At 49.9% G+C, this 14,341-nt stretch overlaps 1 protein-coding gene across 1 annotated transcript in view; it reads left to right on the plus strand.

Moving 5' to 3' along the window:
* Window positions 1-14,341, plus strand: part of KIF1A (kinesin family member 1A) — a 2,072,061-nt gene that overhangs the window by 128,874 nt on the left and 1,928,846 nt on the right. The window lies entirely within an intron of this gene.

The raw sequence follows: 14,341 nt of genomic DNA on the forward strand, positions 1-14,341 counted from the left end.
CAAAACGAAAACACGGCGAAGTCGACCAGAGTAACGAGGGCGACCAGACCCCAGTGGTGCAGGGTGCTTTCACCGCCCGCCACCATGGGCAAACCAGACAAACAGCAGCCAAAACTCTCCTTCGATAATAGGAAGGGGACTAGGACAGTGGATGACGCAATGGAGGCCGGCGGGTCTTCGATTTCGCCACCATCTACCAACATGGAGCAAATCCTGCTGGCGATTCAAACAAATCTACAGGACATCAACGGGAAGTTGGACAATTTAACGTGTAGAATGGATGGCATGGCTGCCCGACAAGAAAAGCACGGCGAACGACTAGATGAGGCCGAAACAAGGATCTCGGCGGTCGAAGACGAGGCGCGCGCGTCCACCTCAAAATGCGCGGGAATGGAGCGCATACTGGAGGTAATAAAAGCAAAGGAGGAGGATTTGGAAGCGCGCTCGAGGCGAAATAACGTGCGAATAGCGGGCCTGCCAGAATCCACCAACACAGGCCGCATGGAGCAGTATGTCGAAGGGCTCTGTAGGGATATCTTTGGAGCAGAAGCCTTCTCGCAGATCTTCATTGTGGAACGAGCCCATAGATCGCTAGGCCCCAAACCACCATCGGGTGCTACGCCCCGACCGATAGTAGCGAGGATCCTGAATTACAGGGACAGAGACGTGATCCTCCGGCTTGCGAGGGAGAAGGGCAAGATCACTCACCAGGGCAACACTCTGGAATTTTACCCCGATCACACGGTCGCTGTTCAGCAAGCACGTAGAGAATACGCCGCGGTGAAGGCCAAACTGCGAGAATTGAATGTTGGGTATTCCATGTTGTATCCTGCCCGGCTGCGTGTGGTGTGGAGGGAGCGGACGATAGTGCTACCAACTCCTAAGGCGGCCCTCGACCTTGTCAAGAAAATACAGCAAGAGGCGAGGTCGGAAGCCAGACGAGACCAGAACGGGGACTCAGACTGAGGCGCCTAAAACACTCAAACTTCACACAGCGGTAGAGACTTCTGCTCACATTACCGCGAGGGACTGCTACACTGCCACTTTCGGCTGTCTATGCAAGGTTTGTTGATGAGAACTACCTGAGGTGAGCTGCTGGCGTTTTATATTTTGATTGTGCATTGTGCGGTGTAGGACGAGGGAGCGGCTGACATGTCTGTGACTGTAGACCTATCCTGCCCTGACTTATCGCAAACACTCATATCTGTACTAAACTACCAGGCCTTCCTCATGGGAGTTCAGAAACCACGGCCCTGTTGCAACTGCTCCTGCCGCTCATGAGGGCACTAGGCTGGGTCATTCTGTGTGCTTTGTGCTCGCAAGCCCTCCGATCTGCTGGGGGAACGACCTAAAGGGTCACAGAACAGTGGACATTGTGCTCCGACCCACATTACTAGATGTGCACTACTGGATGGGGCTTGACCGTACAGGTTGCTGAGGTCCAGATTGGGTATGGCCGGACAACTATTAAGTGCGGGGAAAGAGATACGCTGCGTTGAATGGGAACGGCCCCTTCCCTACGCGGCTGTACATTGCGATATGGAGTTCTGTTTTCTCTGGATCTGCCTCACTGCCTGCACCCAGAGAAGGGGTGGTAATGGGAATGTGGGCTTGTGGTTTAATGGACACATATTTTGCGTTTTAGGTTGATTCAAGTTCATGTCGCCTGCACCTGTGTATCGGGTGTAGTGCTGTGCCACTGGCGGTCCTCCACGAGGGTACAACCCTATACAAGTTTTGCTATGAGCACCAAGTTGTTGGTTACACTGTTGGGGGAGTTGTGCTCTGTAAGGGTGAGGCTTCGGCAGATTGGGGTTGCTGGAGTGGGAGGGTTCTGGGGAGGGGGGATGCTTAACTGTTTACTAAGGCCGAAAGCATTGCAAACCAACACATTCTACATTTTGGCCCTGCTGGGGCTTGTGTGTGCAAGTGGTGATCATGTAGCTGGATGGGGTCGAGACTGGGGCGGACTGCTTGAATGTTTAGGAATGAATGGTACTGTATCCAATAGGTGAGCCAGGCTCTAGAACTGATGGCAGGAGCGGACTAAACATCCTTACGTGGAATATACGGGGGTTCTCACGCCCACAGAAAATCAGGCAAGTGTTTGCCAGTCTCACCAGATGGAATATTGACATTGCATTCCTGCAGGAATCGCACCTAGCACCGCATACTCACGCTACATTGGGGTCGAGATGGGCGGGATCATCCTACAGGGCCTCATATTCTTCCTATTCCCGGGGGGTGCTCATCCTGGTCAGAAAAGGGGTACACTTCGAAGAGAGACATGTGGCGCAAGACCCGGCTGGCAGATATGTGCTAGTGTCAGGCACACTTAGGGGGCAACACATAACACTCCTCAACATATATGGCCCGAACATTGATGCACCTGACTTTTATCGGGAGATCTGGGGACACTTGCAGGACCACACGGGTACACACATTTTATGTGGGGGGGACTGGAACGTAACATTGCGGGATGGACTGGACCGGTCTTTCCAGTCGGTGGAACAACACAAGCAGGCGAGGCTTATGATAGACCACATGATGAGCGATCTGGCATTGGCGGATATATGGAGACTGCAGCACACCGACGATCCTGGCGCTACTCACATCACAGCATCACACAATAGTTGGTCCAGACTGGACTACTGGCTAGGGTCCAGGGATGTTGCACTATGGGCTCGTACGGTAAAGGTGCTCCCACGCACATTGTCGGACCATAATCCGGTTCTGTTGCAGCTAGACATTCCGCACTACACCCCCCCCCTTTCACTGGCGGTTTAATTCCCAGGCCCTCACAGACCCTGTCTATGTCGACACCCTGACAAAGGCGATCAAGGACTACTTCGCTAATAATTCTCAAACTACGGACGACCCATGTCTACTCTGGGAAGCCTTTAAGGCCACGTTGAGGGGCGTTTGCATTGGCACCACCATAGGTGTACTAAAAGACATCAGGAACCAGATCCGTCGCTGCGAAAGTCAGATGAGGGATCTTGAACTGCAATATGAAAACTCACAGGACATACTGTTATTACCCCAACTGCGAGACTTACACACAGAACATGCCGAATTCCTGGCGTCAGAAATCAAATATCTAGATCGTAAACATTCAGCCAGGGCTTTTGGAGAAGGGGGAAGGCCGGGGCGAGTACTGGCGCAGAAAATATGTGAGGGGCGGGGGAATTCGGCTATCCTTCGGGTCAAGTCAGGGGCGGGTGTAGTTCAAACGCACTCAGCAGACATAGTCAAATGTTTTGCTGACTCTTACAGCACACTATACCAATCTCAACCAACGGCTACAGCGGAGGAAACTTACGAATACCTCCACGATGTGGCGATTGGCTGGCTGTCAGATGCCCATCGGGAATATCTGGCTCGGCCGATCACGGTAGAAGAGGTCACTGAGGTGATTGCGTCGCTCCCAAATGGCAAGGCACCTGGCCCGGATGGATACACGTCCGAATTTTACAAGAAATTTGTGGATATACTTGCCCCATATTTGGTGGACATGTACGGTGCCTCTTTTGAGGGTTCGCAGCTCCCCCCCACTCTGCGGGAAGCTATGATCATTGCACTCCTCAAACCGGCCAAAGACCCGGACAATTGCGATTCCTACAGGCCCCTATCCTTAATAAATGTGGACTCAAAAATACTTGCAAAGTTACTAGCTGTCAGGCTGTCCCCCCTGATGACTCGCCTAGTGCTCCCGGACCAAGCAGGGTTCGTCCCCACCAGATCCACCTCACATAACACAAGGTCCCTGTTTGCTCTGGCGCACTATCTAAAACCCTCGGTTAAAGCTGTGGCTGTCCTACTCGACGCCGCCAAAGCGTTTGATTCAATCGAATGGCGTTACCTGTTGACCGTCCTTAATAGGATGGGCTTTCCTAAAAGATTTGTTCAGTGGATTTCCTTGTTGTATACCAAACCGTGTGCGAGGGTTCGGATAAATGGGTACGTATCGGCCCCATTTGACATTGGTCGGGGAACAAGACAGGGTTGCCCCCTGTCACCCCTGCTCTTCGCACTGGCGTTGGAGCCACTGGCGTGCATAGTGCGTCAGAATTACAGGGAATCGGCGTTGCAATTTGCGTCCAGACCACTGCACATATCACTCTACGCGGACGACATGTTGCTTTATGTTCGCGATCCGGAAACACATTTAAATCCGCTCCTCAGGGAGTACATCCGATTTGGGGGCCACTCGGGGTTGGCGATAAACTGGTCCAAGTCCTCACTGATACCCCTCACCGATTCCACTGATTCCTTTGCACTAGATTATCCACTAGAGTGGCAGAAGGAACCGATACGCTACCTAGGAGTCATGTTCCATAGGGACCCAGACGAAGTCATGCGTGCGAATTATGGTGTGGTAATCACCAAACTGGAAGATAAAGTCCGTCGCTGGATACACCTGCCATTATCCATAGCTGATCGAATAGCAATCGTCAAAATGAACATCTTGCCTAAGTTGTTATATCTCTTTAACAACATTCCCATCACGCCTAAACGGGAGGTCTTTCGGCGCATAAAATCACTAGTACTAACCTTGATCTGGGCGGGTAAACAGGCCCGCATTGAACTGCAGACCCTAACGCTCCCGGTAGCAAAGGGCGGTTTCGGGGTGCCCGATTTTCTCCTGTATTACCTCTGTGCCCAGGCACAGTACGCAGCGTACTGGTACCATGAGGTCCCTTACGTCACACACGTGGCCATTGAGGAGGGAGATGCCCATCCAATCCCCCTGTCGGCGATATTGTCACACACTAGACCCCCGCTCCATTCAAAAGACATCAACACAGTAGACACCACGATCAAGGCATGGAATAAACTAGGACAACTGGCCCACAAGACCCCATTATATGCACCGAACATGCCACTACACCACCATCAGGCTTTATCAGTCACTAGCGAGAAAGTGGGGATGTCGCTACTGTCCAGAGCTGGTATCGACAAAATGAGCGACATATTTCAGGGAGGCACGTTTATAGAACTTGATCGGTTGGATTATATACAAAATCAGACTCTTCTGTTCCGCTTCACGTATTACAGATTGACGAGGGCATTAAAAGAACATTACCCTTCATTCCCAGAAGAGCCGGAAACACTAACGTCATTACAAATGCTGATCACCACGAGTGATCGGTCACACTTAGTATCCAAACTCTACACTGCTGCACAATCTGACATAGCAGGCCAAGCACTTAAAGCCAAGGAAAGATGGGATGCATTACTGGAAGCTCCACTGACAGAGGCAGAATGGTACAGCTCATGTGCACTGACACAGATACTGACACCAAACGGGAATCTGAGGATTATCCATTTCAAGTTCATCCACCAAAGCTATTACACACCGGTGAAACTGCGCAGATACGGGCTTCAAGAGGAAGACAAATGTAAACGCTGCAACAGGGATGGGGCGGACTTTGTACATTTAGCATGGAAGTGTGAGCGTGTAGCGAGTTACTGGGAGGAGGTCACTGCCGCCCTATCGGTCATGTTGGGAGACGAGGTGCACTGCACGCCACGGATCTGCCTGCTCGGTATTCTACCCCAATTCAGAGCGCTGAAGCGCAAATTCTGTGCTATCGCACTCCTGTTAGCCAAAAGACAGGTGGCACAATGCTGGCACAGCCGTAAGGTACCGACTACAAAGGTGTGGATGCATAGCATGTCTACTTGTAGGGATAAACTACAAACGTATGAGGAGGACTTGCCTGTTAAATCTAGGCCTAAGGATGTGTGGAGCTTTTTGACAGACTATCTGAATTCCTTACAGGAGAATGGGGAGGATTAGTTGAAGTGCGGGTGACGCTGCGAGGTGAATGACTGCCGTGGGGTTGTGGCCCCTGAAGATTCTTTGGAGGAATTATGGAACACTGCTTAGCTCACTGTATAGGATGTAACTGAGAGCAATGAAAGGTCTTAAGTTGGGGAAGTTAGAGTTCGGTTGTTATAATTGCAAACTGTGAGACTCATGTCGATTGTACAATGCGTGCCCTGACTGGAGAATACCGGATGGTTCTGTCTATCGTTACCATGTGCTTGGCATATTTATCTACGATTGTACTGATTTAACACAGAGAAGTGGCGAGCCGGCCTCAGGGTTGTAGGCTCATGCTGTGTATTCTGCTTTATGTTAATAAAGGTCTTACGCAAAAAAAAAAAAAAAAACCAAAAAAAAAATATACGTTTGTTCGTATATCTTTATTTCGGCAAATTTTGCCACAAAAGATCTGGACACAGTTATAAAAACAACAATACACAAAATACCGAGATGATAAATAATTCCAATACAGCACAGACAAATCGCAATTAAAAACAGGATTCTAGTTGATCATTCAAAAATCCACTGTAGCATTTGTAAAAGTTAATTTTAAAGTGTGTGTGCGGAAATTTAAAATATAGCATTATTTAGTAAAACCCTACGTTTAAGCCAAATTGCTGCCAATAATTTTGCTACAGCAAAGACAATCGGACTGGATAAATCTGTTTTTAAAAATCTATAAGTTTGCATGCAATGAATAAAACCCAGATTTCTGCACGGCGGGACGAGCCAGTGCCTTCCTGGCCTTTTGTAGGCAGGGCAGAAGAACATAATATGCAAATCATTTTCCAGATCGCAATGGCAACCAGGGCAGCTTTTTATGGACGAATGGCACCATTTACTAGTGAAAGCTCTGGTTGGTAAGGTGCCATATCTCCATTGTAGGTACAACTTTCTGGTTAAAATAGGAAAGATATCATCCAGGATACACTCCAAAAAATAAAAATCTTTAACCTTTAAAAAGGAATCAGTTAGGGTTCCACTTTGCACATTATGTAGCGAAACAGTTAATTTACTATCATAATAAAGTTTTACTAGGAGGAGGAGCTTCGCAGGCATCCATGATGGTCGCGTGAGCACAGAGCTCCTGAGACCCGCGCCGCCCTTCGCAAATATCCTGCATATATCCTGATTCTGAAGATGGGCTTTTGAAGGCGATCTTTGGCTGACCTCAATATTCCTTTCAAAATTGAAATAGGACGTCGGGGGACATTTTAACATCAACTCGTACTTTTACGGCCTGCCCCGGGACGGGGACGGGGGCTCTGCTGATCTTCAGGCTGAGGAGTAGTTGAACAACAACGGCCTAAGGGGTCTTCCCCAGGCGGCCTCACTTTAACTTTCAGTTTCACTTTCCTCCTCCGGGCTCTGATTGACTGGTATTCCTCTTTGATCTACTCCGGATCCGGCTTGCTTTCGCTCAACTGCTGAGCGCTTTCTTCCGTGAGTGTCTGGCCTCCAGCCCTATTAGCACTTTCTTTACTTTTGCCCCATTTCGTGTACTTCTGGCCTCATTGTGATCGGCCATTTTCACCAGGTCTCGAGGGCCCCTCCGGGGCACTGTCTCCAATATGGCCACCAGACCGGACACTGAGAAGCGCAAGACGAAAACGCCTCTCCGTGGGGGGCAAACTCAAACTAATGTGATGGATCGCTACACCCAGCCTAAGGGATCCCCCAGTGTCACTGGCCGTACTCCTGAAGACTCCTCGATGGATCTTGCTGCGCCCACGGAGGTATCGCTTCAAGACGTCATGAGCGCCATCACCAGTATGAAGGCCTCCATGGGACAACAGTATGAGGCCCTCGCCTCCAAGATCGATACGGTGGCTGTCGATGTCACGCTGATTAGAGGGGACCTGGCAAAAACCAATGAGAGGGTCAAGGCGTTAGACCTGAAGACCTCCAGCCTAACCACTGATGTCACGGAAGCACAGACTGAGATTGGCAACTTGCGTTCTTCACAGGACTTGGTGGTCCGTCGGCTTGAGGAGTTTGAAAATAGGGCCCGGCGTAATAATGTGCGCTTTATAGGTGTTCCGGAAAATCCAGAGGATGCCGCCACCGATCTCTTGGTGGAAGACCTGGTTCTGAATCACCTTGCCCCCGCCGGCCTCAGTAAATTCTTCGCTGTTGAACGGGCCTATCGATTTCCTGGTGGGAAGCTGAAACCGGGTGCCCCCCTGAGACCCATCATTGCCAAACTCTTCCACTTTCGGGACAGGGACGCTATCCTTCGGGCTTCTCGGGAGAGCGGCCCTTTGAAATTTGAAAACACCACTGTGAACTTCTATCCCAACTTTACTCCACTGGTTCAGCGGCAGAGAATGGGGTTTCAGGGAGTGAAGCGAAGGCTGCACGATTTGGACCTTAAGTACGCCATGTTGTTTCCAGCCAGACTGCGGATCGAATATGAGAATGAACTTTTTTCTTCGACCGTCCGGACAATGTCAGTGACTGGCTTGATTCCCTGCCGAAAAGAGGTGATCGAACTGAGCACCCCGGTGGTGCTGACGGTGGCTCGCCGGAGCGAGAGTGACATTATGTTTCCCGACGTCTGAACTTTTCGCCTGTTTGCCAGCTGAGTTTGGGTCATTGTTCTTTTGTTCTATTCTTGATCGGCCCGAGGGTGGCGGGGCTGTAAGGGGACTCTTCCTCCTCCTGGGTTCTTTGTGTAGAATAGTTTCATGATTGGGCGACCGGCACACTGCAAGTTGGTGTGGCTTTTGAGTCGTACGCAGGGGTGCAGGGTGGGGGGCGTTGTAACGGGTTCAAGTTGTGGGGAGGTGGGGGGGTGTTCGTATGTTTATTTTTTGTTCACAAGGCATTGTATTGTTTTTCGTCCATTTCAATCATTGGGTCCGGTGAGGGGTGTGCTCTGTTTCCTTCACGGGGATGGGGGGTAGTGAGTTGAGACTGCTGTCCTGGAATGTCAATGGTTTGGGAGACAGGATAAAACGAGGGGTTGTGCTGCAGTTCATTAGACGTCATTCCCCCGATATTGTTCTCTTGCAAGAAACTCATTTAATTGGTAATGCTTGCCAGGCTATGAATAGACGTGGATACCGAATGGTCGCTCACTCTGGGTTCACTTCCGGCTCCAGAGGAGTGGGTATTCTCATTCGGTCCTCTCTCCCCTTTGAAATTGATGATGTAATACTTGACGACAGGGGGCGCTATGCTGCGCTCACCGGTAGGTGGGAGGGTAAGACGCTTTCCATATTTGCACTGTACGTCCCTCCGGGCCTGCAGACCTCGACTTTTGCTGACCTTGGGCGGCTCTTATTGGGTCTTCCTGAGGGTCTTTTGATCCTGGGCGGAGACTTTACCTCCGTGGTCTCTGGCACTTCGGATCGCCACCCTCCTAGAGATTTGGCTAGGTCTCAATTGTGGCTTGCTGACCTGCTGGACACTTTTGGCCTTATAGATAGTTGGAGGTTGATGCACCCTACGCAGCTACAATATACCTTTCACTCGGGGGCCGATGGTAGTCTCTCCAGGTTAGATTATTTTTTAATGCCAGCAGCACAATTACCCTCCATCAAAGAGGTTCGTTAGCTTCCATGGGGCATTTCTGATCACTCCCCCCTGTGGCTTTGTGTCGAGGCCGGGGTGGGTGGCGAGGGTAGAGTGGCTCCTATAAATCCCTGGTATCTCCGCAATCCTAGAACTCGCTCTGCACTGCTGAAATCCAATGACCATTACTTCGATGAAAATGAGGGGTCTGTTTCTTCTTCTGTTTCACTGTGGGAGGCCTTCAAGACTGTCATTCGTGGGCATTCTTTATCTTTGATTGCTGCTTCCAAGAAGGCGAAATGTGAGGAGCTTGTGCGCATCGAAACTGAAATAACTGTGCTTGAGAGTGATCTTGAAGTTGATGTTACTCGTTCTAAATTGCATTCCCTCAGTTTGAAACAAGCTGATTATAGGGTCCTTGTTACTGACGCAGCTAAAGCGATGAATAGAGAGCAACAGGGCAGGATCTATGACTTCGGCGACAAGGCTGGTAAACTGATTGCGTGGTTGGACAAGAAAGAGAGAGCGAATCGTGTCGTCCCTGTGATTGAAAGGCCGGATGGTGAGTGTGTTACTGACCCAGCTGGTATTGTTGAGTGCTTTGTTGATCATTTCCGAACCGTATACGCCTCGGTCAGTGATAGGGACGAGGAGGATTCCCACTTGTTGTTGCGAGACGTAACGTTGCCTCGCCTTTCTGATGACGATAGAGCCCTACTGGATGCGTCTTTTACCATAGATGAAATCACTGTTGCCATACGTTCCCTTCGTTCTGGCAAGGCAATGGGTCCTAATGGTTTGCCCATCGAACTATATAAGCTCCGACCCGACAAAATGGCACCCTACTTAAGGAATATGTTCCTTGAGGCTTTTGATTCTGGTTCCCTCCCCGTTGATCAGCGACTGGCTACCATCGTTGTAATCCACAAAGAGGGTAAGCCGCGTGATCGCTGCGCCTCGTATCGGCCCATTTCACTACTGAATGCCGAACCCAAGATACTTGCTAAATTGCTAGCTAATCGGCTGATTACGGTGATTAGTGACTTGATCCATCGGACCAGTCTGGCTTCATTCCTCACCGGAATACCGCCCTTAATCTTCGGAGACTCCACGGAGTTCTCGCGAGAGCTGCGACTCTTACTGAGCCGGCCATTTTGGCCTCCTTGGACGCCACTATGGCTTTTGACACTATAGAATGGCCTTATCTCTGGGCGGCTCTCTCTAAATTTGGGTTTGGTCCGACATTCATCGCTTGGGTGAAGCTTCTTTATGAAAAGCCCCTCGCCCAGGTGGTTGTTAACGGTAAGGTCTCCGGTGTCTTTCCGCTTGGGCGTGGCACCCGGAAGGGTTGCCCGCTGTCCCCGTTGCTTTTTGCCCTAGCTTTGGAGCCGTTGGTGGAGTGGCTCAGTTGGGAGCCTTCAATGAAAGGCATTAGGTGGACTCCCGACTTTGAGGACCAAATCTCGCTATATGTGGATGACATCCTCTTATATCTTACTTCCCCCCAGAAATCCCTTAATGTGCTTTTTGATGTTCTGACCTCCTTCGGGAAGAACTCAGGTCTCATCATTAATTCGACTAAATCGTGCGTCTATGTTTTGTCCGGTGAGCTTCCTCCACTGCCTTGTAGATTTCCGATTCAAATTGCTGATACAGGCTTTAAATACTTGGGGATTTATGTTTCCTTAGATCCCGCAGTTTGCTATATATGCATTTGCTACCCCCTCTTCATCGGCTCAAGCTTGACGCTGCACGATGGCGGCAGTTGCCTTTGTCGCCACTGGGTAGCGCGGCCCTTTTCTAAATGATGTCGCTGCCCAGATTTTTGTATGCACTCCAAAATATTTTTGACCCCATTCCGTCTGGTTATTTTCGTGAAGTGGAGCACCTGCAGAGGCGGCTGATCTGGGACGGGCGTGCGCGAATTGCTCTGTCCAAGCTCACGCTTCCGTGGTACGATGGAGGCATTGCCCTACCAGATATCAAGCGCTACTATTGGGCTTCTCAATGAAGTGATGTTAACCACGCAACCTACGCTCCTGGTCCTACCCCGGCCTTTGCCATGGACAAGCACCTCTTGCCCGGTGGGAATTTTATTAGAGCGCTATATTCCAAGGGGCCTCATAGGACGTTGACCGGGCCCACGAAAATCGCCGTAAGAGTGTGGCATGATGCGAATGCGGCCTTGGGAAGGTGTGATAGGTTGACGCGTGCGACCCCATTGTATGCTTCCGAAGGTTTGGGCAATCTATGGCGGACGAAAGGTTTTGATGAATGGGACATGATTGGTCTAAGTAAGGTGGGTGACCTCTGGGCTACAGGAAATGTGAAGACCTTTGAGGTGCTCAAGACGGAATATGAGCTTGGAGACAGGGAATTCTTTAGATATGCTCAGGTACGTCAAGCACCGCTGTCAGTTTTTGCTGTGGGAACTGCTATTCCCGAATCCTCGCCCCTCGAGGACCGTATCCTGGACGGCCATGTCCCTGATAGTACAATTTCACTGATTTATTAAAAACTGATCAACACCAGAATTTACTTGCTTGCGCACCTCAGGGCTTTATGGATTGCCGACGGATTGGAACTGGACGACGAGGACTGGCAGTTTGCTTTGTCCTCGCCTAAAGAGGTTGCCATAACCGCCCGCCTTCAGTTTGTCCAACTTAAGATCCTTCATCGTGTGTATGTCACCGGTCCGAGTCTGGTTCGAATGGGTTATTCTTTGGATGGTCTGTGTAAGCGTCGCTGCGGCGTGATTGGCACCTTCCTTCACATTTTGTGGGAATGTCCCGAAGTGGCTGGTTTCTGGTCCCGAGTGCATGCGATTATGGAAAATGTCACGGGAGTTCCGCTTCTACCTGAGGCCCGGTGCTGTCTCTTGAATGTGTGGAAACCCAACGATTATAATGCTTCTCAGATTTGCTGGGCGACCCTCGGCAACATGATTGCTAAGAGAGATATTGCACAGCTATGGGGCTCCCACAGACCGCCCACTGTACTGGCGTGGAAGGAGAATATGGACTGGTGCATGTTTAGGGAAAATACAGTATATTTGTCTCGGGGCAGACCCAGGAAGTGGAACAGAATTTGGTCACAATGGAATGCTTATCGTGGAAATATATGTACTCCCCCACATGACTCTACCTCTGATGTCCCCTTGTCCCCCTAATGGGCATTCCCAGTGTTTTGTATTGACTGTATATATATTGCATTGTTTCCTCGCTGCCCCCCCCCTCCCCGCTATTGCTTTTCACTATACTGTACGTTTTGTAATGTTCGGAGCTGCTCCCACCTGGACCCAGAATCACTATCACTGTACTTTTGCCTTGTACTTTATGTCTTGTTGTTTGTTGTTAATTTCAATAATAAACCTATTAAAAAAATAATAAAAAAATAAAGTTTTACTAAGTGCTTTCGTGAGACCCTTCTACAAGCTACCGCTGGGTCAGTCCACAGTTGCAAAAGCCCCAACTTTCCCAGCTCCTTTTTTATATAATTGAGCCAGGGAATTTTCCCCACATTTGGTAAACCTAAAATTTCCAGGAGTTCCTGTCTGTAATTGTGCAGCTCTGGCGTGACCCAAAGTTTTCGCCAGAATGTTAGTGATTTGAGTCCCAAGACCTCATCTATTGGTCTAAGACCCATGTATAGCCTCAGTGGCAACAAGGGAGAGCTGGAGGGCAGGGTTAATACTTGTCTAAGAAATTTGTTTTCTGTAGTGGTAATCTCCGGTCTACACACATGGCCCCATAATTCACCGCCGTGAGTGACTGCCCCCCTTGCCTGCGTTTTGTAGATCTCAATAAGTGGACCAATAGGTTTTATTGTGGAAGTGTTAGAAAGCTTAAAGATACCCCCTATTGATAGGGCCAGTTTAAGTTAAGATTTGATTTGGTGGGGGGCCCAGGTCATACTTTCGTTTATAGTCACCCCCAGGTAATCAAAAATCTGAACCCTCTCCAGCTTGTTGGTACCTATGCTCGGGTTCGGGCGCGTACTGAGTGGGGAATTAAAAATCATGAACATAGTTTTAAGAACATTGATTTCCAGCCCCCGCTCCACACAGAATGCCACAAACCCATCCAGCACCCGTTGGATCCCCATTGGGGATTTCGACAGCAGCAGGGTGTCATCTTCGAACATAATCGCAGGCACCCTGCTGCCGGCGAGCTTGGGGCATTGGTGTTTGGTGTCCCATTTAAATGGGCAATTACCCCGTTGACGTAGAGGCAAAACAGGGTAGGTGCAAGGACGCATCCTGTCTTACCCCCCTGTCAACGGGGAATTTGGAGGACAGCAAGCCATTCCTCCCACACCTTACATGTGCAAAGTTCTCCTCGTGGAGCCGTATTAAGATGTTCAAGAGGTAGAGTGGGATACCCAAATCACTAAGCACGGACCAGAGCTTGCCTCTTGGAACCAAGTCGAAGGCCGCTCGTAAGTCCACGAAGACCATATATAAGCTCCCCCCTTCGATCCTGACAGTTTTCCAGAATAGTAATGACAGGCGAAAGATTTGGTCAGTTGTAGATGTATTCTTTCTGAACCCTGCCTGATAGGGACTCAGTATGGAATTCTCCTCCATCCATTCCTGGAGGCGATCTAAAATCAGCCTCCCGAAGATCTTTTGCGGCATGTCGATCAGGCTGATCGGCCTGTAGTTGGCTGGGAGCAGAGGAGAACCCTTCTTAAAAATAGGGACAATCTCTGCGCCCAGCCAAGTACCAGGTACCGGCATGCCTCTTAGAACTGCATTATAGATGGCTAACAGATAAGGAGCCCATATACGAGGTTCTTGTTTAAAAAGGTCGCCCGGGAGTTTATCCAACCCCGGTGCTTTGCCCACTGTCAATTTTGAAATTGCAGCAGAGACCTCCTGCAGAGTAAAATCATCGCCAACAGGTCGCGGGGTAGAGTCTATCGACACCGCCCCTAGATCACCTTCCAAGTCGGAATTACCCGCTGCGTACAAATCCCGGAAGTGATCCTCCC

This window comes from Lissotriton helveticus, chromosome 11, assembly GCF_964261635.1.
Source record: "Lissotriton helveticus chromosome 11, aLisHel1.1, whole genome shotgun sequence".
Classification (NCBI taxonomy): Eukaryota; Metazoa; Chordata; class Amphibia; order Caudata; family Salamandridae; genus Lissotriton; species Lissotriton helveticus.